This window comes from Emydura macquarii, unplaced genomic scaffold, assembly GCF_026122565.2.
Source record: "Emydura macquarii macquarii isolate MOO-44397 ecotype Brisbane River unplaced genomic scaffold, CSIRO-AGI_Emac_v2 contig_1551, whole genome shotgun sequence".
NCBI classification, from domain to species: domain Eukaryota; kingdom Metazoa; phylum Chordata; order Testudines; family Chelidae; genus Emydura; species Emydura macquarii.
In genome coordinates, this window is record NW_027131688.1 from 11422104 (window position 1) to 11446470 (window position 24367).

A 24367-nucleotide genomic window follows, 5' to 3' on the forward strand; every position below is an offset into this window, starting at 1 on the left:
TCTGCTAATAAATGATAAAGTGGCCCAGTAATAGGCCTCTGCAGTCCCAGGCAGCTGAGCTGACCTCAGATTCTGGAGACCATAAAGTCCACCTGCCTGCAGAGTTTTGTAACTGAACAGCATGTGACCACGTGGCGATGCCCTAGGACAGTTTATTTACTATTACATTAATAACATTTACATTATCCTTGTCCCTTCACTGGCTGGGACTTTCAAGTCATTTCCTGTCTCGTTACCTTCTGGATTATAGTGAATTATAAAGTAGTGATTTTATGGCAATCCAATACACAAAACTAATTTTAGCACTTAAGGAGAAAATGACAGAAATGTTATGTGACTAAAAAAGCACTTCCTGTCCAATTATTTTGAATATACAAATATGGAAAGTAAGATTGATAACTGGATAAACTGTTTTTACAGCAAGTGCAGTTTGTTTAGCTACCATTGATTACATATGCAAATATAGCCTCTATTATACATCATTATTTATAAAACTAATATTAGTATTCTGTCCTGATCTTGAAAGAGGAACATTGAAGATAATATCTTCACATGAAAATGAAATGTACCTTAAGAACATTAGTGAGTGCCAATTAGATCTGTTAGAGATGAGCAAATAATTTCTGACAATTTATTAAACTAATTTTGTCTCTTATTCCTGCTCACAAAATGTCTGAACAGATTGCAGCATTCTTGATGGATTGAATTTATTTACAAATTTCTGGACTGAATAATTGTTTGTCTTTAGACTGCTCAAACTGTGAATACTAGAAATAAATATGCAAGTGAGGGAGTCTCAGAAGCTCACAGTGTTGGCCTAACTCAATGGGGACTCTGAATCCTTGACTTTAGTGGAAGTAAAGTTAGGCTAGCATTGAGATCTTTTGAAAATCCCAGGCATAATCTATGATTTTCACAGTAATTTACATAATTATGCATTTTATGCAACTGTCATTTAAATAACATATGTAATTTATGTGTAACTAAGGTAACTACCCAACAGAGCATGGATTTTGAACCACAAGTTTGATTCCAATATTCACAGTAAGAGCAGTGTGGGTTAGTAATATATGGTAAACCATCCAATCAGGGAGCAGAACTGTTTGTAACTTATGTTTGATCAACACAGTGAGAATCTTAAAATTGGTTTTTCACAAATATTTGCTCATTTGAGCTAATCATTCATGTCCCACCGGTATCCATGCTTGTAAAGTCAGGGGACTGGAAAATATGCAGAAAGAGTGAAATTTCCCCATGTTCAGAGGACCTGTACAAAGCCTAGGCATCATGAAAATTCCACTTCCAAGTCCTATTTTGAGGGTATAAATGGGACACAAGTGTCACGTTAGCCTTGTGCTGGCCTGCTGCATGGGTGAACTTGACCCAATGAGCATGTGAAGTGTCCTGAACAGCACTGAATCAAAATTTGTTTGCACTTGCTTTTGTCCACTGCTCACAAGGTACACACAGATGGTCCAGTGGTTAGGGCACTAGCCTAGGACTTGGGATACCTGGGATGGATCCCCTGTTCCATCACAGCCTTCCTGTGCGACCTTGGTCAAGTCACTTAGTCTCTATGTGCCTTGGTTTCCCATCTGTACAATGGGGATAATAGCACTTCCCTATTTCATAGAGATGCTGTGAAGATAAATACATTATAAATTGTAATGTGCTCAGATAGTATGGAGATGGGGCCAGATAAATACTACAGGTTGAAAGGCTTCTTCTGTTGATTCTAATAAAAATGTAACAAGCTATGAGAAAGATACAAGAACCTTGGATAAATCCACTGAAACAGATTTAGCTCTGATAAAGACTTCATTGATCTAAAACCAAGGATACTTTGATTGTCTTTCTTTATAAACAGGAGAGATTAGATAGGATTTACAAGAGCGAAGAGTAAAAGAGCTTTGAAAGCTACTTCTGAGTTTGTTTTTTTAAAGACTCTCTGACAAGGAACATCCCACATGAATTATTCACTGGAAGATTCCAAGACTGAAAGCTCCATACAAAAAATAAATAAATACGATGTTTGAACTACTCACCACATTTGCAATCTAAACTACAGCTCCGTCACCTTTCTTCCAAACTTGACTCTAATATAGGCTATAGAGACTATATATAGACTCTATACTAGAGTCTTCCAGAGTACCTACTGCAGCAAGCACCTACAACATTCATTAGTGGTAATGAATCAGGAATACTAACATGATCCTGCTTAATCAATCAGGGCCAACTTTAAATTCTATTGCTTGTCCAAAGAGATGCAATTAATTCTACACCAGGGAACTGAGGCAGTACTGTCCATTCTTCCTTTCTAGAACTGATGTATTAAAGATAACGACAGACCAGCTGGGGGTGGCCAGGAGTGGAGCTGCAACTGGGCCATGGTTGGGGCCCGAGGCTGGGGACGGGACTGGGGCCACAGCTGGGAGCAGAGCTGCGGCCAGGCCAGCAGCTGGGGTTAGGTGCAGCGCTGCAGTCGGTCCAGCGCCAGGAGCCAAGGCCAGGGCTGCAGATGGGAGCAAGGCTGGAAGCAGAGCCACGGCCAGGGCGGGACTGGATGGCCCTCCCGCTCCATTGCCCCCCTTGGACATTGGCCCGGGCCCCGCCACAACCCCCGAACATTCCTCCGCACCCCCCCTAGGGGGGCCCACCCCACAGTTTGGGAATCTCTGCCTTCCACCTTCCCTTGGACATAATTACACTGGCTCTACTGTGTCTATGTAGGTGTAACTTGCAAACTCAGGAGCCAGAAGAGGATCTAAATTAAAAGTCAAAGATTAAAGTTCGATCAATAATTGATTCAGGCTCTTACTTTCAGCTCTGTGCTGTGCAAGCATTAGTTAGAAATCAGTGGAGCAGTTGTCAGAATGGCTTTTAGAGTGCCTACTCTAATGGCCTGATCCAAAGCCCACTAAAGTTAATGGAAGTTTTTTCTATTGACCTAACCGGATTATGTGTGGATCAGGGTCCAAGTTACCATACAGGTATTTAACTGATGCAGATGCTTTTGTACTGTATAAAAGGATGCACCATTTACACATCATTTCTCAATTCTTCTCACAAGTCCCGATTCACCAGCTCTGCCCCAGTGACTTCTGTGGAACTGCTCCTGGTTCACAGTGGGGCAAGTGAAAGGAGCAGCAGGCTCACAGTGTGCTATATTTAGCTGAAAAATTCTTGCAACCATTTCACTCCCCCACCTATACCAAATAATGCACACGCCAAATACCTCCCTCTCAAGAGAAATCACGTTTAAGGGCCAGTTAAGTGCTCCGGGATGAAAGCGGAGAGTCCTGGAAAGTGCTCGCCTGAAGGTCCTTGAGAGTAGTGCTTTTGAGACACCTTATTAAAAACAACTTATACAGGAAGGAGGGATGGGTGGGAAAAGGAGAGGAATATTTAGGTGAGCCTCAGGTGTGGGAAAAAAGCACTGAACATGCCTTACATAAAGTGACAAATTATGACCTCCTGCTTAGCCTTCCTACTCCCTTCAAACTCTGGATCATACCATCTTCAATCCCTACAGGGCCCCATGAATGCTAGGAGGTGAAATGTGGAACCACTCCCAACTTTTTTTTTTCTTTTTGAAGTACATGCATCTAAATTGGGCATATGGAATGGCTATAAATACCAGCTGTCAGAATGAAAGCAGGTAAATACCGTTTCCACCCATACCCAGTAACCAAATGCATCCCTGTATTCACACCCTACACATGACTGTAATAATCTTTGTACAAAATATGCCTTGTGAGGTATCATTTGAAAACTAACTCACTGGTCAATAATATGACGAAATGTGTGCAGCAACATTATCTGTAATGTTATGAATTCCCTCAATATAATGTTGGTAGTATATATTCAAATCCAGTAGCCCCTATTAGGCAGAACTGGGCAAGAAGGTCTTAAACAAAGGAATGTGTGTAATATAAGTTGTAAACAAAGTCCTCAGACAGTGAGAGGGGGAAGACAGGAGACAAGGAAAGCACATAGAGGTGAAAATGAACAGCATGGAACTTCTTTCACCACCAGACAGCATGCCACCTTCTTTACTGTTTGAATAAACTTTGCTTTGAGGGGTAACCTTCAGGAAAATGCATCTCAAAGGGAGGGTGGACTATAAAAGTGAGGGGCAAAAATACCCCAAGTTCTCTCTCCCTGTCCATCTCTCTCTTTTCCACCTAAGCCAACAAAAGAAACAACCTCTAGACTTCAGGAGCAGATCCTGACCTGACATTTGCTCAGCCCTGTTGCTGGCAGCATGTGGTAAGAACACCTTAAAGCAATTCTAGTATGTTAACTTCAGAAAACATTTTTTTTTCTTGTAGCCGTTTCTCACTTTAATGCCCCATTACTGGTACTCATGTAAAATCTCTCTCTTTGTAGTTAGATAAACTCGTTTTATTCTTTAATCAACACTAATCCAGTGTTGTGAACTGTGTGGGAAACTCCATTTAAATGGCCAACTGTTGTATCTTGATCCCTTTAGAAGGGCAACTGATCTAATATATCTGGACTGCCCAGGAAAGGGCTGGACAGCGCAGAACACACATTTTGGGGGGACAATCCATGACTGGAAATGGGCTGGGGTCACCCTGCAAGGCTGCTGGAAGCCAGTGTGTGGCTGGAGTTTGATGACAGGCTGCTGGGGTCAGAGTTGTGGGACCAGGGCTGTGGCTTTACAGACACTTGGTGTGGAACCTGCATGCTTTTTCTGAAGAGACCAGGTTGGGAGCTACAGCAGCAAAGCACCATGAGAGGTAGCCAACGTTGCAGGTCAAGAGGTGACACAGCCCCTCACTGGTCTGGACTGCATCCCAGAATGTGTGTGTGTGTGTACGTGAGTGCGTGTACATCTCTCTCTCTCTCTCTCTCGCACATACCCACACACACAACCACACTCACAGAGAGGAAGGATTAGTCATTCTGGGTTAAAACAGATGGATCTCTAAATTTTTATTATTACTATTACTACTGCTAGAATCATGGGACAAATTCACCTCTGTTGTAACTTTGACTTCAAGGGAAGTTACACCATGGATGGATGTGGCTCAGAAAGTCTAAATTGCTGTCAGGGAATCACAGTGTAATTGGCAGTCTGCTTGCCCTTTGAAGCCAGAGAGGTATGAATGGGGAGGGAAATGCTCCCATAATGAGGGCATTTGGGCCTGGGCAGAAGCTCAGGTCATTTTTTATTTTGCCCAAACCATTGGGTCAATCAAGCACGTTGGATTTTTTTTTAAACATTTTCATTTATTGATCATCTTTAGGGTCCTACCTCTAATTATAAATGCCAGCGAGACAACCCAACTCTCACTGCCTTAGCAGCTGTCTCCTTCCCTTCCTCTCTAAAATGAGTTTAATTTTCCATTGGCCAGATATAAACAAAACACTGTAAACGAGCACAGTCCTTCTGAACCTTTCAGCAGCCTCCTGCGTTCAGATTTTTATTTTAATGATCCCCATTCTGCAAGGTGCGGAGTGTCCTCTTCTCCATTCACTCAGCAAACCCTTGGTCTGCTTTATGTCCTCTTACTTCGTAAGTAACTGCATGATATGAAATATAGGCTTCCTGAAATCTAGCAAAAGCTATGTCCTCTCTTTTACTGCCATCTCTCAGCAACATACTCAGACTTCAGCAAGTTCTTGGAGCAAGATTCTTAGCTGGTGTAAATCCACATAACTCCATTAATGCTGATGGAGCTGAGAATGTGGCCCTTAGTCTCTAGGGCCCAGGTTCTCAAGAATGTTTAGGTGCCTAAATCACTGAAATCAGTGGGAGTTAGGCTCCTAAATACCTTGGCGACTCTGTGCCCAACTCTCTGAATGGGTAGCAGTGCACACAAGCTCTGGAAAATGGGCCCTTCATATGAGCCGACTCCTATCACCAATTATGGAGAACGACTGAGTTTGAAAAGTCTAATCCACCTTCATTCTGCTGGAAAAGATGATGACTGCAATATATTGCCTTGAGGGTAGGGTTGAAAGTGGGATAAAGAAAGGCTCAGACAGGGGCCTGAAGGAGGATGGTGAAGCACTGGAATGGGTTACCTAGGGAGGTGGTGGAATCTCCATCTTTAGAGGTTTTTAAGCTGAGGCTTGACAAAGCCCTGGCTGGGATGATATAGCTGAGGTTAGTCCTGCTTTGAGCAGGGGGTTGGACTAGATGACCTCCTGAGGTCCCTTCCAACTCTAATCTTCTATGATTCTATGACCCTCCCAAAGAAAAGAAAATAAGCTAAGCACATTCAGTAACTATAACTTCCTCCCCTGAATCCTCATATGTGGCCCTGAATCATGTCTCTCATCACTGTTCCCAATACTTTCCACTTCCAAATGAACTCAGATTCACTGGTCTAGTTTCTTGAACCTTCCTTTGTGTTATCGCAAATCTGAGCTGCAGTACATTGGCTACAACCCAGACCGCTGGTATTAACTCCATCCATAGTGAGCTGTCAAATCTCTTTGCCAACGGCTTTTTCCTGCTTCCCTCACTGCTCCCTTCAGAATTCTGGCAAGCAATTCCTTCAGGCTTCCTGCTTTGTCAACTTTTAATAATTGTAATAACCCTAATTGCCTAATTATCCACTCCAGCACAATGATAAAAAGATTTCTAATATTTTTGTTCACTTTCCCTTCCTCTTTTCCCCCTCCCCAACTAAGAAAACACACTCCCCATCCTAGGACATTACCTTCTAGTGAAGATTTCAATAAATAATTGATTAGACCCTCACAGACACAGAAGTCTCCTCTATCACTCAGGTGCCCCTGATGCTTTCCATTGTCACTTTGGTTTCTGTAGTATCTGCTTGTTTTATCATATTTAAGTTTTTACCTTTGCCATCTCCAAATAACTATATTTTTACGATCATAGAACAGAAAAGTTATATCCCTAATTATTATACATGGCCACGATTTCAAAACCAACATCTATACCCACAAGCTTTTCATTGACAATTAAATGTGAACACAACTCCCGCACTTCAGTAACACTCAGCCACAATCTTAAAGGCCAGTTTTGAAAGTCTACCACCAAAAATCCAAGTATATACCCCAAAGCCATAGAAGCAGATAGTGTCAAAACCAAGAGCTCTGAAAGACTCAACACAGCCCGCAGGTGAAAGTCATTTATGGTCCAATCCGGCAGCCCTTACTCAAACCCATCACTGAAGTGGGTTCAAGTGTTAAAATACAGAAAAACCCTTTTTCCTCCTGAAGTAGATGAAACGAAGTGGAAGAGGCATCACTTCAGGGACTGAAATATATCAGCTATTACATTTTTCCCAATTGAATATCAAAAGCCAGAGGCATGCAGAGATTTTTAAGTTAAAAACGCCCAAGTTCTGGTGAATTAGGGTGTCAGGCAAAAAACCTAAAATGGAGTTAAGACAGAAAGTACAGAGGCTGAAGTATTAAGATCTTTACAATACAAAATGTTGTTAGTTATGCATGGTGACAGCTCTGAGCCACATCCAGTTTTACCCATCTATTCACTCATTGATCAATGGACACAGAACTCCTAAATTCTGCAGGCTGTCCCTGCCACCAGCTAGTCCTGCAATCCTGTGGTATTTCTTAACTCTGCCTCCTTGACTTGAGGTAAAGCTATGCAGTGCACAGGAGTTACTGGGAGCATTAGGGTTTGAAGAGGAGGAATGAGGAATCATCCAAGAACTCGCCAGATAGCTTTTAAGCCCCACAGCACCCTTCTGGCAGACTTTTGTGGGAACATACAGACTTTCTAAGCTCTGTCAGATGCATGGGCTGGCAGCTCTCCCCTGAGAAAGATATAAAATCCACAAGCCAGACCCTATGGTGTCATGGGGTCTGGTTGAACAAGCTTTAGTCACAGAGTTTGTTTCTGTAGTTCATTTTTGTGCCCGCTGATACTGTGACCCCATTTCACAAGTCCCCAGAAGACTGTGACTAGGGAAATAAACTGCCAAGTTTCAGCCAAAAGCTGAAAAGATATTTGTTTGGAATTAGAAAATACTCGTACAGGGCTGCAAGCAGCGCTACACCTTCCTGAAGGGTGAAATTGCTTAGTGTATTCCAAGATAATGATCTGCAAAGAAAGCACTTGGCAGCCTGCAAATGGGGACGTGTAAGGTTAGCGTGCAAAGTGGGAAGCCTTCTCCAGGAGTGGAATGAGATACACCTTCACGCCCATTCACACCTCGGCCTCTCTGCTGAAACTGCCAACCAAGGCGCCAACTAGCACTAGTTGTGATGGGGGTTCTCAGATGCAGACACCCATCTGGTAGGAGCTGGACTGAAACAAGACTCATTTCAAACAGGCAACCGCCAAAAAGCTATGAGATTAATGACTCTCGGATTTTACAGTGTTGATCCTGGTTTGTACATGTAGCCTAGAGGTGAAAGGGCCCGCACCCCTTTGCCAAATCCCCTGTACCATGAACAACACTGGCCCAAAAGAAGTAAAGCGATTCTTCATGTACAGCTCCTTTTGGGAGACATTCAAGGCTCTGGACTGTACAATATGTTGCTCTCAAGCGGCATCACTCAAACAGACCATTATCAGCTTCACTTTGCAGTATGGTTCATCCCCAGAAAAGGATGGACAACACAAAGCTTGGCACTGGACAAGAGTTATGAAACCTTCTTGATGGCTAGTGAGCATAAACGCAATGATTTAGTGAGGGGACAGACGAGTGAAGGATGGTCTTAAGGAACTGGATTGGGGCTCAGGCAACCTGACTTCAATTCCTGGCTCCGCCACAGACTTCCTATGTGACTTTGGGTGAGTCACTTACTCTCTGTGTGCCTCAGTTCCCCATCTGTAAAACAGGAATAACAACACTTCCTTTGTCTCTCTTGCCTATTTAGAGTGTAAATTCTTTAGGGCAGGGACTGTCTCTTACTATAGGTAAAGCTACACTTATGGCAGCATGCAGAATACTGACACTGCATGCCCAGCTAGCACAGGCATAAAAAGCCACGCCTCATCATCTACATTGCTAAGGCGAGAAGAGTGCCCTACATGCCTGCACCCCTAAGGTATCTACCCTCCATGGCTCTCTACACACCTCAGCAGTGCCTCCCACGTCCACACTGCTATTTTTAGCAGTATGCCACTGCTGGAGCCGGGCACTGCTGCATGTAGCTACACGTGTGATTCCTGTATTCTTCATGTCACAGTAACTATTGACATAGCCTGAGTGTGTACACAGCACCTAGCACATGTCCCCTATCTTGGGCTGGAACCTCCGTGCACTACAGTAATATGTAAAGAACATATTGTTTTTACCCAAAGTACTCACCGCTTGCAGCGAAGCAGTTATACCAATAGTTACATCTATAGTTCTTTACATGAAATGTGTGGAAAGACATGCACACTGGTTACTGTTCTAACAATTCAGTAAACTGCTGGTTATCAATATACTTTTAGGAGATCAGAAGATTTTTGTTCTAACAGTTACCATTAACTGCAACTCACATCAACATGAATTTGGATGAGGAACAATCTTATAGCACAGAAATGAAGCTGCAACTATGAAGACCACTTAATTCATTTTTATTATTTGTATTACCATAGCACCTAGGAGCTGCTTGGGTCCTGGGTCAGGACCACATTGTACTAGGCACTGTACAGACACAGAATAAAGAGATAGATTGTAAGCTCTTCAAAGCAAGGACCAAGTATAAGATAAGAGAAAATAGGTGGAGAGACAGACAGATAGGGGAGTACAAGGAAACCATGAGACAGCAGTGATCTTAGCAAACCAGACGAAGTGGAAAATGTTTAAATGTATTGGTCATTCAAAATGATTTTTTCCCCTTCTAGCCAGAATGAGAGAACCTGCCCCATTAAGTTTAGAATTCACAATTTACTACAGCTGAGACATCATATCTCCAAAGCAGTTACATCTGTAAGAGAGTCTTTGTCTGCAGTTAGAAAGCTGGTTGTTAGGATTCTTTAATGCACCTCTTAAATCTCTGTTACACACACAAAACTGTGTAATTTACCAGAGTTGTTTCTCCGCTTGTATACACAGAGCCATAAACAAATCTCAAACTATATTATTTTCTCCCAACAAAAGAGGAATATTTAAAGTGTGAAAATAAAAAAAAAGGATCAATTACTTTAAATTAATCCAGAGACACAAAAGGATCTGTCCTATTACATTACAGATATCACCTCTTTCTCTGACACAAAGGACTTGTTTTTATGAGACTACAGAGGACAATTTTACAAAAATGCTCCTCTTCATCTGCTCAGTTCTGACAAGTTAATGGCAAGATGCTGCGTCAAATCAATTTCCTTCAAAAAATGAAAATTTACTTAATCAGACAAATAATAGAGAAAATGGTATTTTGCTAGGAGGCAGCATGTTTTAAAAAATCGACATGGAAAAATATTTTCATCTGATGAGAATTATGATAAGTTTATTTCCCTCTGTACCCAATTAAACCAGAGCTGAATGGTTGAATGAACAGACAAATGTCAAGTTGATGGTTATCATTTAGGTTTTCAGACAAAGGTCTGCAAAGTGAACTTCTAATTAACTAAACTAATATTTACAGACATCTGAACAATATCATTGTTATTAACTGTTAGCGATCCAACCTGTCCTCTGCCCACACAGCTTAAACTAAATGCTGGTAACCAGACCCCCAAGGCCCTGCCCCTGCCCTGCCTTTCTCCCAAGGCCCACCTTTTCCCTGGAGGCCCCACCCCTGCTCCACCTCTTCACCACCATGCCCTTCCCCCCATCGCCTGCTCCTCTCCCCCTCCCATCACTGGATCAGCTCAAGGAAGGAACCTGCCTACAGATAGGAGGCAGCCCTGGCTGAGCAGAGGCTGGTGCAGGTTAATGATCCAGCGCTTCCCCTCACCTCGTGGTAACCGGATGTTTGGTTTGGCTGCTGTTTAGGGTTGCCAGGTCCTGAAAACCAGACACCTGGCAACCTTAAATAGCACCTGGACACCGGAGACAAAAACGAGACTGTCTGGGTAAAACCTGGATGGGTGGCAACCCTATTTCCCTTCCCTTTCCTCTGCCCCATCCCCCATCCCCTTCCTCTCCCTGCCCCACCCCTTTCCTCTCCCTACTGTCACCTGCCCCATCTCCCTCCCTCCTGCCCCATTCCCCCATCCCTCTTCCTTCCCCACTGCCTCTTCCTCCCACCCCACCCCCGTGCCCTGCCCCCCACGGGCACGCACTGTTGTACAGAAACAGGACCCAGTACATGGAGACAAGAATGATGGCAGGCACTAGGACCCAAGAGACAGCATCCCGGAGCTGCCAGCCTCAGCCAGGGAGAGGGGCCAAGTGGACCTGTGCAGCATGGGAAGACAGAGCCACCTCTTCCCCCTCCCGTTGCACAGAGCAAGCCCTGCTAGGCGCTCACAGAAATTGGGGGGGAGGATTGAGAGGGGGCAATGTCTCCCCAAACTACTCCCAGGGCTGGCGCAAGTTGATTACCTGGCACCTCCCCCTGCCCGCAGTAACTGGACTTTTAGTGTCCGGTCAGCAGTGGTGACTGGACACTGCTAGGTTCCCTTTTCAACTGGACTTTCCGGTCGAAAACCGAAGACCTGACAACACCTGGTTGAACACCTAACAACCCTAGCTAGAACTCTCATCCAAGTCCTTATCACCCATTTAGAGTAATATAAACTCTGCAGAGAAAGTGTGGTCCAATCGTTAGGGTATGCTAGCCAGAGATCTGGGGTCTATTCCCTGCTCTGCCACAGGCTTCCTATGTGATCTTTGGCATGTCACTTAGTCTATTTCTGCCTCACTTCCCTATTTGTCAAATGGGGATAACAACATTGCTGTGCCACGCAGGGGATTTAGGAGGATAAAGGAGATAGTGAGGTGTTCAGATATTATGGTGATGGGGGCCTTAAAGTATCCATGGGCTTGTTTTCACATACAGCTCAGCAGCTCTGCCCCGTTAGCGCTTTAGTGAAAATGCTACTACACTGACGGGAGAGCTTTTCCCATCAGTGTAGTTAACCCACCTCCATGAGAGGCGGTAGCTGTATCAATAGGAGACGCTCCCCCGTTGACATAGTGCTGTCTACCTGGAGGGTTAGGTCAGGATAACTACATCGCTCCGGGGCTGTGGATTTTTCACACCCTGAGTGTGACATAATTATACCGATACAAGTTTGTAGTGTAGACCTGGCCTAAGATCAAGAGGCTACAGAATCTTTTTAAGTCCCGCTCTTTCCTCTTCCAGTTCATATGACAAGCAGCAGCTAAGAACGTCTTTCTCACCTATTGATCTGACTGCATCAATCCTCCTGCTGGCACTGCCTTCTCCATGACATTAAGGTCAAGTTTCTCATTATCACTGTCAAGCCTCTAAGAAATTATGCCCCATCCTACTTATCTAATGCAGTCTCATTACAGGGCCCACTGCCTACTCCACATATGATATCAGCCTTGTCACCCAACATCTATCTGCTGTCTTCCACGACCTCTGAGATTTTTCCTCCCACTACTGCTTATTTGCATGGAACAGCATTCATGAGTTGACTAACAAAGCTGATGCTCTTTCCTCCCTTAAATCCCTCCTGCAGACCTCCTCCTTTTGTGATGCCAAGAGAAACGTGCCAACTAGTTTTATTACAACTACTATAGCTTTTTTGTTTGTTTGTTTTGGTCTGGAGATAAACAAAGACATTAAAATGGAGTTAAAGTTGAGTACATATCAGCATTCTAAGAGGTCAGAATTAAAGACAGCTGAAAGGGATGTTGTAATTATCCCCTAAAATAAGCATTACAAAGCCAGGAAATTCAGAGTTAAGGCACACCATGTACCAAAATTATACATGCACTAAGAAACTAAATGAAAAGCTACCTTACTGAAATCTGAACACCTACTAGAGTGCACACATTGAACTAGATTCTCAGCTGATGTAAATTCGGCCAGCTCCTGAAGATAAGCTGATTTACACCAGCTGAGAATCTGGTCTATTATAGTCAATTATTTTTTTTGCACACTGAAAATATTCACATCGACATTGTGCATGCAGTACATAACACACAGACATTACATTGCTGAACATTCACCATGTTAACATTGCAAATATAAGATCTACTAAAATATACACTTAGAGCCAGTCAATGAACCCATGAGTCCTGACTCCTGACACTAACTTGTTATGCAAATACAAGGAAGTCACAAACTCTCTTCTGTAGCTCAGATTCCCAATTGTATAATCATTACTTACCTCACAGGGTATTTTCATCTGCAAAGCACTTTGAGATCATCAAATGAATGTACCAGCCAGTACAAGTGCAAAGCAGATATAGAAAGAACATGTAATGTGGTGTGATGTTGTGTAAAGGTTGTAATCCAGGTGAATTGCAGATCATCCAAAACTAGTGCTGATACAAACCTAATGCCACACCACACTATCAGGTATTCGCTATGGCTGTTTTTTTCAAAGAAATCTAAGGAAGTTCAGTTCCTAACCTCCTTTGAATTTCAGTCTATTAGAAAAAAAAATTTCTATCCCTCCTCCATCTGTAAAGTCAGCCTTAGTAACATTAGTCCTACATAACCAGAGAAGGGAACAAGATATTTTAAAGGCTTTTAAAAATGCCCTAATGTACAAAAGCTCTGCAATCCATAAACATACCATGACTGTAGAGTCTAATATCTTGGAACTTCCAGAGCTAAAAGCAAGCAGCCTGTGTCCCAAGAGTAAACTGTGAAGGTCTCCAGTCCAGAGTATCAAGCTCCTGTTTCTAGCCCTCAGACTGTGACATGCCGGACCTTAAACCTCACATTGGTTCAGGAGTAAATATTGCCCATTCTCAATTTCAGGTCAATGTGATTTGGAGGACAGGGGTATAAAGAGAGAGAAGGATGGGAGAAAATTTCACACTGGGGGAAAAGAAAACATTTATGTGGTATGTGTTTTTTAAGGATTTTTAATGGAGCTGTCTGAAGCTGCTCAGGGGTTTCGAACTTTAGCATAAATTCAGGGAAATATGGATGAGTGAACAGAGTGATATGGTCAAAAAATACAGGATAAATTATCACATGGCTCTTCAATTTGTTACTTGGCTATTTCTACTATATTACATATATTTATCTCTCTCTCTCTCTCTCTCACACACACACACACACACACACACACACACACACACACACACACACACACACACACACACACACACACACACACACACACACACACACACACACACACACACACACCTGTGTTAAAAGAACATTCAAATTGCAAAGTCAAGCCTCAACACTCATAAAATGCCCCCTGGTGCAAATGCATTATGATAGTCTTTAATTCATAGATTATAAAGCCAGAAGGGACCACGGTGACCATCTAGTCTGACTTCCTGTTTAACATACAGCATAGGACTTTCCTGAATTAATTCTTGTTTGAACTAGAGCAGATCTTTTAGAAAAACATTCAATCATGATTTCAAAATTGCCACTGAAGGAGAATCCACCACTACCCTTGGTAAATTTTCAAGTGGTTAGTAACACGCACTGTTAAAAACATGCGCCTTATTTCTTGTCTGGATTTGTCTAGCTTCAACTTCCAGCTGTTAGACCTTGTTATACCTTTGTCTGTTAGACCAAATAGCCCTCTATCTAATTTGTGTTCCCCTAACACACTGCAGTCAAGCCACTCCTTAACCCTCTCTTTGTTAAACTCAATAAACTAAGCTCCTTGAATCTTTCACTGTATGGCAAGTTTTTCAATCCTTTGATCATTCTTGTTGCTCTTTTCTGAATTCTTTACAACTTAACATCTTTCTTGAATTGTGGAATTACATGATCACATGCTTCTCCCCCACACCCCACACCCAGCCTCCCACAGGATCACTGCATAGGCATCTCAGTGAAACAGTTAAGAATTTTTTTTTTAATATGACAAAGCATTTTCCCTCCCCCTCATTCTCAGAAACAGCTGAACTGTTTTATCTGAATCTTTCCCCCCAAAAATTCCATTTGAGACAGACATCGAGCATGGAAAATTTCATCCTTAATGGTTAAAGTCAGGCAAAGTTATAAGCAACTGAAAACAGGATCTTATAATGGAAAATAACAGGCAACCTCAATAACAGGCAGCTCCACCAATACTAGTGCACATGCTCGTGTGTGCATTGTTTTATAGGAAGACGTATTATAATTAAAGTTGAGACAAGCTTACTGTTTAACAGGCGATTTTTCTAGGTGCTCTAATGTAGGCCCAGATCCTCAGCTGGTATACCCAGTCTGCACCAGCTTGACCCTTACTCAGTTCTTTGGGGGAAGGATTTTGTGTTTCTACAATGCGTAAGTCATTGTGGGATCTACTGGATACAAATTAATAATAATAAGGCACTTAGCAACTAACTGTGGTATTTAGACATGCCACATAGTCTATCAGTGTCACACAGCGAACCTTTATGCAGAGAATACACTAGGGTTTATTATTATTATTTGTACGATAGAGAACCTTTGTACTTCTATAACCCAATCTTGAATTCCTTACTGAAGCCAAACTCCAATTGATATGACTACAAGTTTTGCTTTAGGAAAGACTGCAGGATTCGGCCCTTTACTTTTGTAGAAAAGAAGAGCGTGCAACAGATATCAATTCTCAAACCATCTTTAAATGCCCATTTTCCCACCTAACTTGTTTTCTGCTTCCTACCCCAGCACTGTCTCTCTTAATCTGGGAAAGGCAGACACATTTTTGCAAATGAAAGCTAACATCAAATAGCTGCTCTGGGGGAGTAGAAAAGCGAGAGCAGCAGCAGCAGCAGCCAGAGAATACCTGATGCATTTTCCCTCCACTCTGACAGCATCCCATTTCTGCTGCAAGACAGCCGCAAAGCAATGGCTACTCTTATTTGACTAAATGAATATCTGCAAAATCTCCAGCTGAAACCATGTGATCCCTACTCTCCATGGAGAAGAAGAGGCCATTTCTCCATGTGCATGTTTGCTGTCTCTATACAGCTCCTGTATGTGCTCAATTCAGCCTTTTCTAAATGTAAGCTGTGTAAGCTTCCAGCTACTCCTGAAACAGTCAACACACCTTATGTGCTCTAAAGGATCCACAAACCAAACTGCAAAATTCCTTGCTATAATTCAGTTTGCATTATAATTAATCAGGCTCTGGAAAATGTTCTCAGGGTTCTTTTCCTTATATAAAAAGCAATTTTGCATTTGTCAAAATTATTTTTTCCTGGGGCCACTGTATAAAATATATTTGCTTCCAGAAAGCCAGTGTGAAATAAGAAAAGTGCACTGAACATTTAATGATGGTTTGTAACTGGGATGCTTTCCATTCAGTTCTTTTAATGTAATTTACTATTCAAGAGTCAGCTTCTACAGCCTTTATTATAGTTGGGAAGACCAAGAAGTAGTTGTGAAATGCCAAAAGGATCAATGAAGTCCTAAATGCTTGAGAACAACAACGAAGGAGGTTGATTTTTAAATGGAAAAACAGAGAGACCGAACTGTTTTCAGCAAAAGCTTCCTCTAGTAATTAAACCCCAAAGCATCGATTAGGAAATAAAGTCTGATTATCCCAGAGATTCATTTCCATGCAAACACTTATTAACACCAGCAAACCGAACATGGTCCAGAATTAGCTGCATGTGAAAATGTATTTGCTCAGACTTGCTAACAAAACAAAAGCCTGCATTCCTTGTGCATCTAAAACTGCACATGATTTCATTGCAGAGAAGAAGAGGAATGGTCTTATGGTTGAAGTAATGGACTGAGACTTAGGAAATAGAGGTTCAATTCCCACTTCTGCCACAGACTTTGTGTATCCATAGGCAAGTTACTTAATCTCTCTACACTTCATTTCCCCATCCTTAAAATGAGGATGACAATACTTAAATAGACAAAGTGTGGGAGACGTTAGAAGCTTTTTGGGTAAAGCAGTCTTTTCCTCTGTGTTTCTACAGCACCTAGCACGACAGTTGGTGCCTCTAGGTGCCACTGTAACTCAGATATTAAATGACTCCCAGTTAAGTCCTGATTATCAATTTGAAAACTTGTACAGTAGTAGATTTGTACACTGAAACAATGCTCAGACAACGTCAGTATTTATGTTGTTTATGAAAATGAAGCTCCTTTTCCTCTCGGCTGTACATATGTAGTTTCCATTATCACATGCTCAGAGAAGATACCAACATATTGTCTATTTTCAGACAAACAAAATGTTCAGATAAACCTTTACCTAATGCTTGCATGGAATAAAACTATCCCATAAATGTAAGACAGCAGAAACAGAAATGGCTGCATCAGTTCCTTGATCTAAACAGGTGCTCCTTAGAAATTCAGCACAAAGCACATTATAAAATCATAGAAGATTAGGGTTGGAAGGGACCTCAGGAGGTCATTTAGTCCAAACCTCTGCTCAAAGCAGGACCAACCCCAACTACATCATCCCAGCCAGGGCTTTGTCAAGCCTCCCCTTAAAAAATGGCACTGCCCAACACAGAAATGCTGGGGCCCGATCTTGCTCCGATGGAAGTCGTTGGGAGTAATAATTAAACATCAACACAATGGGCCAAATTCAGACTTCTTTTAAGTGGATGAAACTCACTGACTTCAATCAAGTTGTATCCACTTCCACAAGGTCTGAATATCTGGCCAACGAGCAGACATTTTGTTCTAACATTGGGAGATCTAGTAATCTCCATTGGTATATACAGTAAACAAACCTAAAATACACAAAGGCAAATTGATCTGTATGTCCAGAGTAGTAGTCTAGCTTTGGGCAGAGTAGGGAAAGATATTTGATTCCCACGTCAGCCCGCACTTGCCTGAATTCCACATGTACGGCAGAAGATATGTCTATACGGACAGATGAGTTTCCTTCTAATTCACATAGAGCCCAATCCAATGCCCAATGAAGTCAAAAGAAATTTTTTTACTGATCTGGCTCAAACCCAAATCTGTACATTTCTCCACGTATAGTAAAACACACGGGTACACAGAGTAATTGTCCCCCAGGCAGAGCCTCTTTACCAAGGATGGGAGAAGGGCAAAAAACCCCTGAAGTCCACTAGAGGCTTCAGCAAGCAGATTTAATTTGCTAGGGAAGCGATTAGGGCTTCATCCAATGTTTATTGAAGTCAGTGGAAAGATTCCCCTTCACATAAGTAGAGATCAGAACAGGCCCTTAGATTCAATAGATATGGATACTCTTGAAAGCTCAAAGACAGACAGATATGCAGGATCTGGACAGAAGAAAGTGATTAATCCTGGGGCTACCCGGACCTTACTCTTGATATGCACAAAATACAGATTTTGGTTATGTAACATTTGGGTCTACCCCTTGCAAATATTTTTTCAGGTAAAGCCCATAATGCCATAGTCACTGGGGGGGGGGGGGGGCTAGACCCCCACCAACTGGCAAGGCAAGGCTCCTAATTGCACCTGAAATTATGGCATGCCCCACTCATAACCTCATATGACAGCCAGAAGTACTGTCTAGCACCCAGATGGGCTTTTAATTGGACTGGGATCTCCAGGAAAGGTATGACATGGAAAGATTTCATGCCTGGAAGTGAAGCACACAGGGAGCTAATGACATGAGGCATCAGCCCAGAAGCATTGATGATGTCTTCTATCCGCTGTAGTGGATTTAAAATTAACACTACTCCTAGCCTAAATTTATAGTACATTAAAAAGGAAAAAACCTCCTTATACATCAAATTAAGTCACGTAATGTCAGGTTAAATCACACGCCAAGTAACAGGATTTGACGTGTCAAAATGCATTATTATAGCACTGACTAAAATAACACATCACATTTTCTAAAAAGTATCTTCAGTTAATTCTGAGCCTACAGACATATCTGCTGCCTCCAGGCATTGTTTGATGTTTGATAGCCTGCCTTTTTGTTGTGATGGATATTCATCCAGCTACAGGTCAAACCAGCGACTGTAGCGTGTCTATATCTAGCTTTTTATGTACTTATATGGTCCCTACCACTGTAGGAATGGAGCATCTCATAGATGTTAGGGAATCAACACTCCTGTGAGGTAAGAAATTATTCTTCCCATTCTACAGATGGGGAAAACTAAGATATAGAGAGACTAAGTGATTTGCTAAAAGACATACAGGGAGTCTGTGGCAGAGCAGAGAAGGGGTATCTTGAATGCCTTAACCACAAGTCTATTCTTACTCTCTGTGCAAAGGAAATTCTTTCCCACCCTGCCTTGCTATCTAGCTATCTCAACCCAACTCTGGAGCCATCATCCTATGTCAAGGTCACAGTGCCTGGATGCCCTGGTGATGGATGCAGTATAAACACCTAAACACAATAGAAATCAGACCCTATATAGAATAGACTTGACATCTTCCCAGCCCAAAGCAGAGCTTGGCAACTGTCTTAAAGGACATGTGATGAATGAACTGCTCCCTAAGGAGAGTGCTAAGGCTACAGAACTCATTCACTTTCTGAACTGAACCATTACCCAGAGGGAAAGGGCAAGATGATGTAACAATCTCTGCTTTTTCTAAGTGACAGTGAACCTGCAAGATGAGAGAAACACAGGAAACTGGAAGAAAGTCAGCACTACAAAGTCTTGGTTCTGTGATGTCTTGTAGCTGACTGGGAACTGCTTCTGAACTACAGTGTGCCATTACCACGGGATGCTACACTGTTCATTCCTTTGTCATAACAGGTCCCGCAAATGAACTCTGACGCATGCCAGCTATGTGATGTTCTATCAGGCAGTGTTCAGTCGGAAATCAGCAGCCTCCGTCCTTTGATTTACACTTCCAACCCCTACCAAGGCTTGCAAGGAAAGATGCTGCTCCCGAGATGCAGAGACTAACTTCAGCATGTCGATGGCCAGACATAATGCACCTCAGTATTACAAGGGAAGTTATATTCCCATTCTGGAACGGAGCAACACAAAACAATGGTTAAGGCAAAGTGACTAGGGTTGGCCAAGTTGTCTTCCAACAATCACGGAAGCCCAGCCCAACCATGCCAGTCTGAGTCATTAATGTAATGTTACCTACCACCTTGTAGATATTTATGTTGGAATGCAGTAACATAGTGCCCTGGCATTGCAACACAAACAGCATGATCCAAAGCCCACTGAAGTCAATAGAAAGACTACCATTGGTGTTATGCCAGGCACCGCTGCTCACAGCTGCCTGCAGGTTCTGGATACCAGGTGAGGAATAAAAACACGCCCACACCAGTTAGGTACACTTATCTTTAATCATGGCTTATGCTCCAAACAGCAACGGGAGACTCTAGGGCACGCTGCGAAGCGGACTGCCGGGGGATTTTGCCACGCAATCCAAGTGGATTCATGGCCGAGTCTCATTGCGCAGTTTGCATTTCAAGCTTTTATACAGCATTCTCTAGGAAACAGCAAGCATTGGCAAATTTACAGCATGTGACTTCGCTTCCTAACTTTCCTCCTCTTTTGGCACCACAAACAAATTTACACGGCCTTGCACAGCCTGTTTACCAGGCCGAGTAGCACCTCTTATCAAACCGGTTCTGACCAGACCCATCAAGCCCCTATCTCTGTCCAACGCGTCACAAATATCTTCCGCGGCCTACAATTGGCCAAGGCTGACCAAGGGAACCCTTATGCCCCACAAGGCTGAGTTATAAGGCTGGCTTTAAGTAAAAGCAACTTCTAGTTATCCTGCATAGGAATTCACTGTTCAAATCCCACCAAAATAGCAAGATGGGAATAGGGGTCAACAGTCTGATTCCTTGCTTGGGGATTTACAAATTCTTCTTTGAGTGATGGTCCCTATTGTATTCCACTGAGGTTTATGTGCATGCGCCATGTGCCTGGAGCTTTTGAAAATAGTACTTTTTGGATGTGCGTACATGTGTCCCTGAACTGCCTGGTGGTTTCTCCTGAGGTGTTAAAGGACACAGAAGACAGTTGGTATCTCCAATTCCTTCTCACCGCCATATGGTCAGAGCTTCTGCTACCCTCTCGCCCTTGTGACGCACTTTCCAAAACTGTTAGAAAAAGCTATTTATTACTGTTTAGGGACCACATGCCTCGAAGAGCCTCCAGTTAAAAGTAAGTAACCTTGTTTTATAAAGCTGGCCCAATAGCAAACAATCCACGCAACATAAAGCAGGTTGAGGTTTCAAGTCAGCCAAATGTTGTGGCAAAAGCCTTCACGTTCACCTTCACCTGTAACTGATGTCAATTTGCTGGGGATGGGAGTTCCCAAAAGAGGAATGTTTTTAGGAATAACCAAAAGCAAAGATCTTTGAGCTAGTGCTGTGGTGTCAAATATTGCTCCACGCGCAGAGCACTTTCCAGATGTGGGAGCATATATTCTCCTCCATTCATAAACCTACTTCACCTGCTCCTGTTTCCCCTCCAACAGGGCAGGGAAGTGAAAGCAGCTCTGTAACCTGGCCCACAGGGCACAAGCTGACTCTGATCTGGTGTAAGCCAGAGTACAGCTTCACTGAGGTCCACGGGAGCCACTGGAGCTCAACACTTTCTGAAAACCAGGCCACGATTGTCTAATGCTGGACACCCAAAAACGAAGCTCAAAATGGTGAAAATACTTACCTATCTCACAGGGGCATTGAGAGGATGGAGATTGGGAGTTTCAAAGCCACCTAAGGAAATTAAGTTCCCAACTCCCAGTGAGAGTTCCCAACCCCCTGATACACCCTTTAACGATCGCCAGCCTACATTATTAGTGCTCACAAAGCACCTTATGTGAAACAAATTCCAAACCTGGACCCAAAACTGTTCATCCTAGAGATGAGACTTACCCCCGGTTATCCCCAAACAGTCCATCTCTCTATGCCCAAGTCCAGGTCACCCAAAGGCCTAAGGATCTCAACACACCTTCTTTCCAGGAAGGTACCACTTTGATCCTTTATACTCCATTGACAGCCTCTCTTTGATAGAAAACTAAACAACACAGACTCTATCCCATGTTAACTACAGTATGTTTAAAGGCATCAACTCTTTAGGTCCAGCATTCTCTTGGTCATTGTCGACAACAGGCACTTGACCAGAAAAATCCAATAGCTGCCGAAGAGTTAGAATGCTATTTTCAAAGGTCTGTGCAGCTGGAAACGGGGAAATAATTAAGGAAAGGAAAGACTGATTTGTTTACCGTTTCTTTTTGCAGTCCTAATGGGCAACTTGTTCTTTGAGAAAATCGCAAGGCATATAATGTTTCTCTGAATTAACATCTTTTTGGAATGGGCGGAAAGAAGCGATGAAAAGGAATGTAATCTAGCACCCCGGAGCTCATCTGTTTGGCGAGAATTACAAAGCTTCTGATCCAAATCACAAACACCACAAGAGGGCCAAATTAAGGATTGTTTTGAGCACTTCTAGAAAACAATTCATTATTTATAAAATCTCCTTTTATGCCTAGGAGGTGCCAAATACCTTTCCAGACTTGCTGGTGTTCCCAACCCAGCACACACACACTGGCAAACCACATGGGTCCTAAACCTCTTTTCTGGACCCGGAGAAGCTAATATTATTGATCCCTCACCTCCTGCCAACGAGGTGAAATCTCTAGCAACTCAGCGTGCAAGTCACATGGATTGAAGAGCTTCACCGAAGGAAGGCAGTGAAACCAATGAACCTTTACCCCTTCAACTGCATGTTCACAGACTAAGAAAACAACACATTATTTAAACTGCCCCTTCCCCAGTCGGGAAAGCAAATCACGTTCCTGCATAGCTTCTGGCACCCCAGAACAGACCAAGCTGGAGAATAGACACTGCAGGGTTTGAGATGTTAACCAGGAACATGACATCACTGTACTTCTTTGATGTTGCTCTCCAGGGATGTAGCTTCAGCAAAAAATTATAGCAGGCTATTAACCCAGTGCAATGTAGGAAGTGCACGTTTGACAATCAAACAGCACCTTTTGATTGCAATTCTTGACCGTGATAAGCTTTGCTGGATATATGAAAACTCAGAGCTGTATCATTGCTGCAGACCGAGGAAGTGGAAAGGGGTAGGAATCAGAAGAAAGGTACATTGCTTTATACTAAAGCAAGAGTGGAATAGTTTGAATCCCATGTGCTGGCACAGAAATTAGAGGTATTTGAGTATTTAGTCCATTTCTGCCAATGCAGGAGTGAGCTCTACAATACAGTCAAGCAAAATGACTAACACACACATTGGATTGTAATTCTGCAGAAAAGAACCTGGGGGTTACAGTGGAGAAGAAGCTTGATATGAGTCAACAGTGTGCCCTTATTGCCAACAAGGCTTACGGCATATTGGGCTGCATTAGTAGGAGCATTGCCAACAGATCAAGGGAAATGATTATTCCCCTCTGTTCGGCACTGGTGAGGTCACATTTGGAGTATTGTGTCCAGTTTTGGGTCCCCCACTACAGAAAGGATGTGGACAAATTGGAGAGAGTCCAGGGGAAGGCAACAAAAATGTTTAAGGGGCTGGAGCACATGACTTATGAGAAGAAGCTGAGGGAACTAGGCTTGTTTAGTCTGCAGAAGAGAAGAATGAGGGGGGATTTGATAGCAGCCTTTAACTACCTGAAAGGGGGTTCCAGGGAGGATGGAGCTAGGCTGTTCTCAATGGTGGCAGATGACAGAACAAGAAGCAATGGTCCCAAGTTGCAGTGGGGGAGGTCTAGGTTGGATATTAGGAAAAACTGTCGGTCTGGGGACTTCACTTCTGCGGCCCAATTAATTTTGAAAATTTCAGTGCATGAGGTGGTGACAGGCAAAGAAAAGGGAGGACATAGTATAGAGATGTCTTCGTTCAAGCAAAATAGGAAAGAACTGGCTTTTTCTTCAATTGTTCTCATTAATTCATCCTAGAAGCGCACGCCAAACAGTTTAGAGACCTTTTAATAACCCAGAAGGCTCTTCTACAGCACCTCCCCCTAAGGATCATTTAACTAACAATGAACCACACACTCCATGAAGCAGAGACTTATTGTCATCCCTATTTTTCAGGTGGGAAACTGAGACACAGAAAGGTTAAGTGACTAGCCCAAGGTCACAAAACAAGACAGTGGCAGAGCTGGGCATAAACTCGGGTGTCCTGACTCCCAGTGCCAGAGTGCGTCTGCCAACCATACATCCATTGCACCAATAAATCATTCACAAAATGGAGGCAGTTTTGCCTTTGCTTCAGTTTGTTGTTCTGAACTCTGGGTCCAGATCCTGTGTGTGAACCTAATACTAGAATTCTAACTGTATGGAAGTATTTTTCTTGCTAGAATGGGATGACTGACAGTAATTTCAAATCTGTGATTTAGAGCAAGAAGCTTATGGATATCTAGTTTTTTATTGTGACAGCTGAAGTGGATCCAAATATTAGTTTTAGGATCTGCTCAAATACTTCATGCTGTAGTAAGCCATGGAAATCAAACCTTGTCTCTCTTCTTCGAC

General features: G+C 42.8%; 1 protein-coding gene across 2 annotated transcripts in view; it reads right to left on the minus strand.

Moving 5' to 3' along the window:
• The window catches only part of ARMH4 (armadillo like helical domain containing 4), a 116023-nt gene that overhangs the window by 28554 nt on the left and 63102 nt on the right, over positions 1-24367 (minus strand). The window lies entirely within an intron of this gene.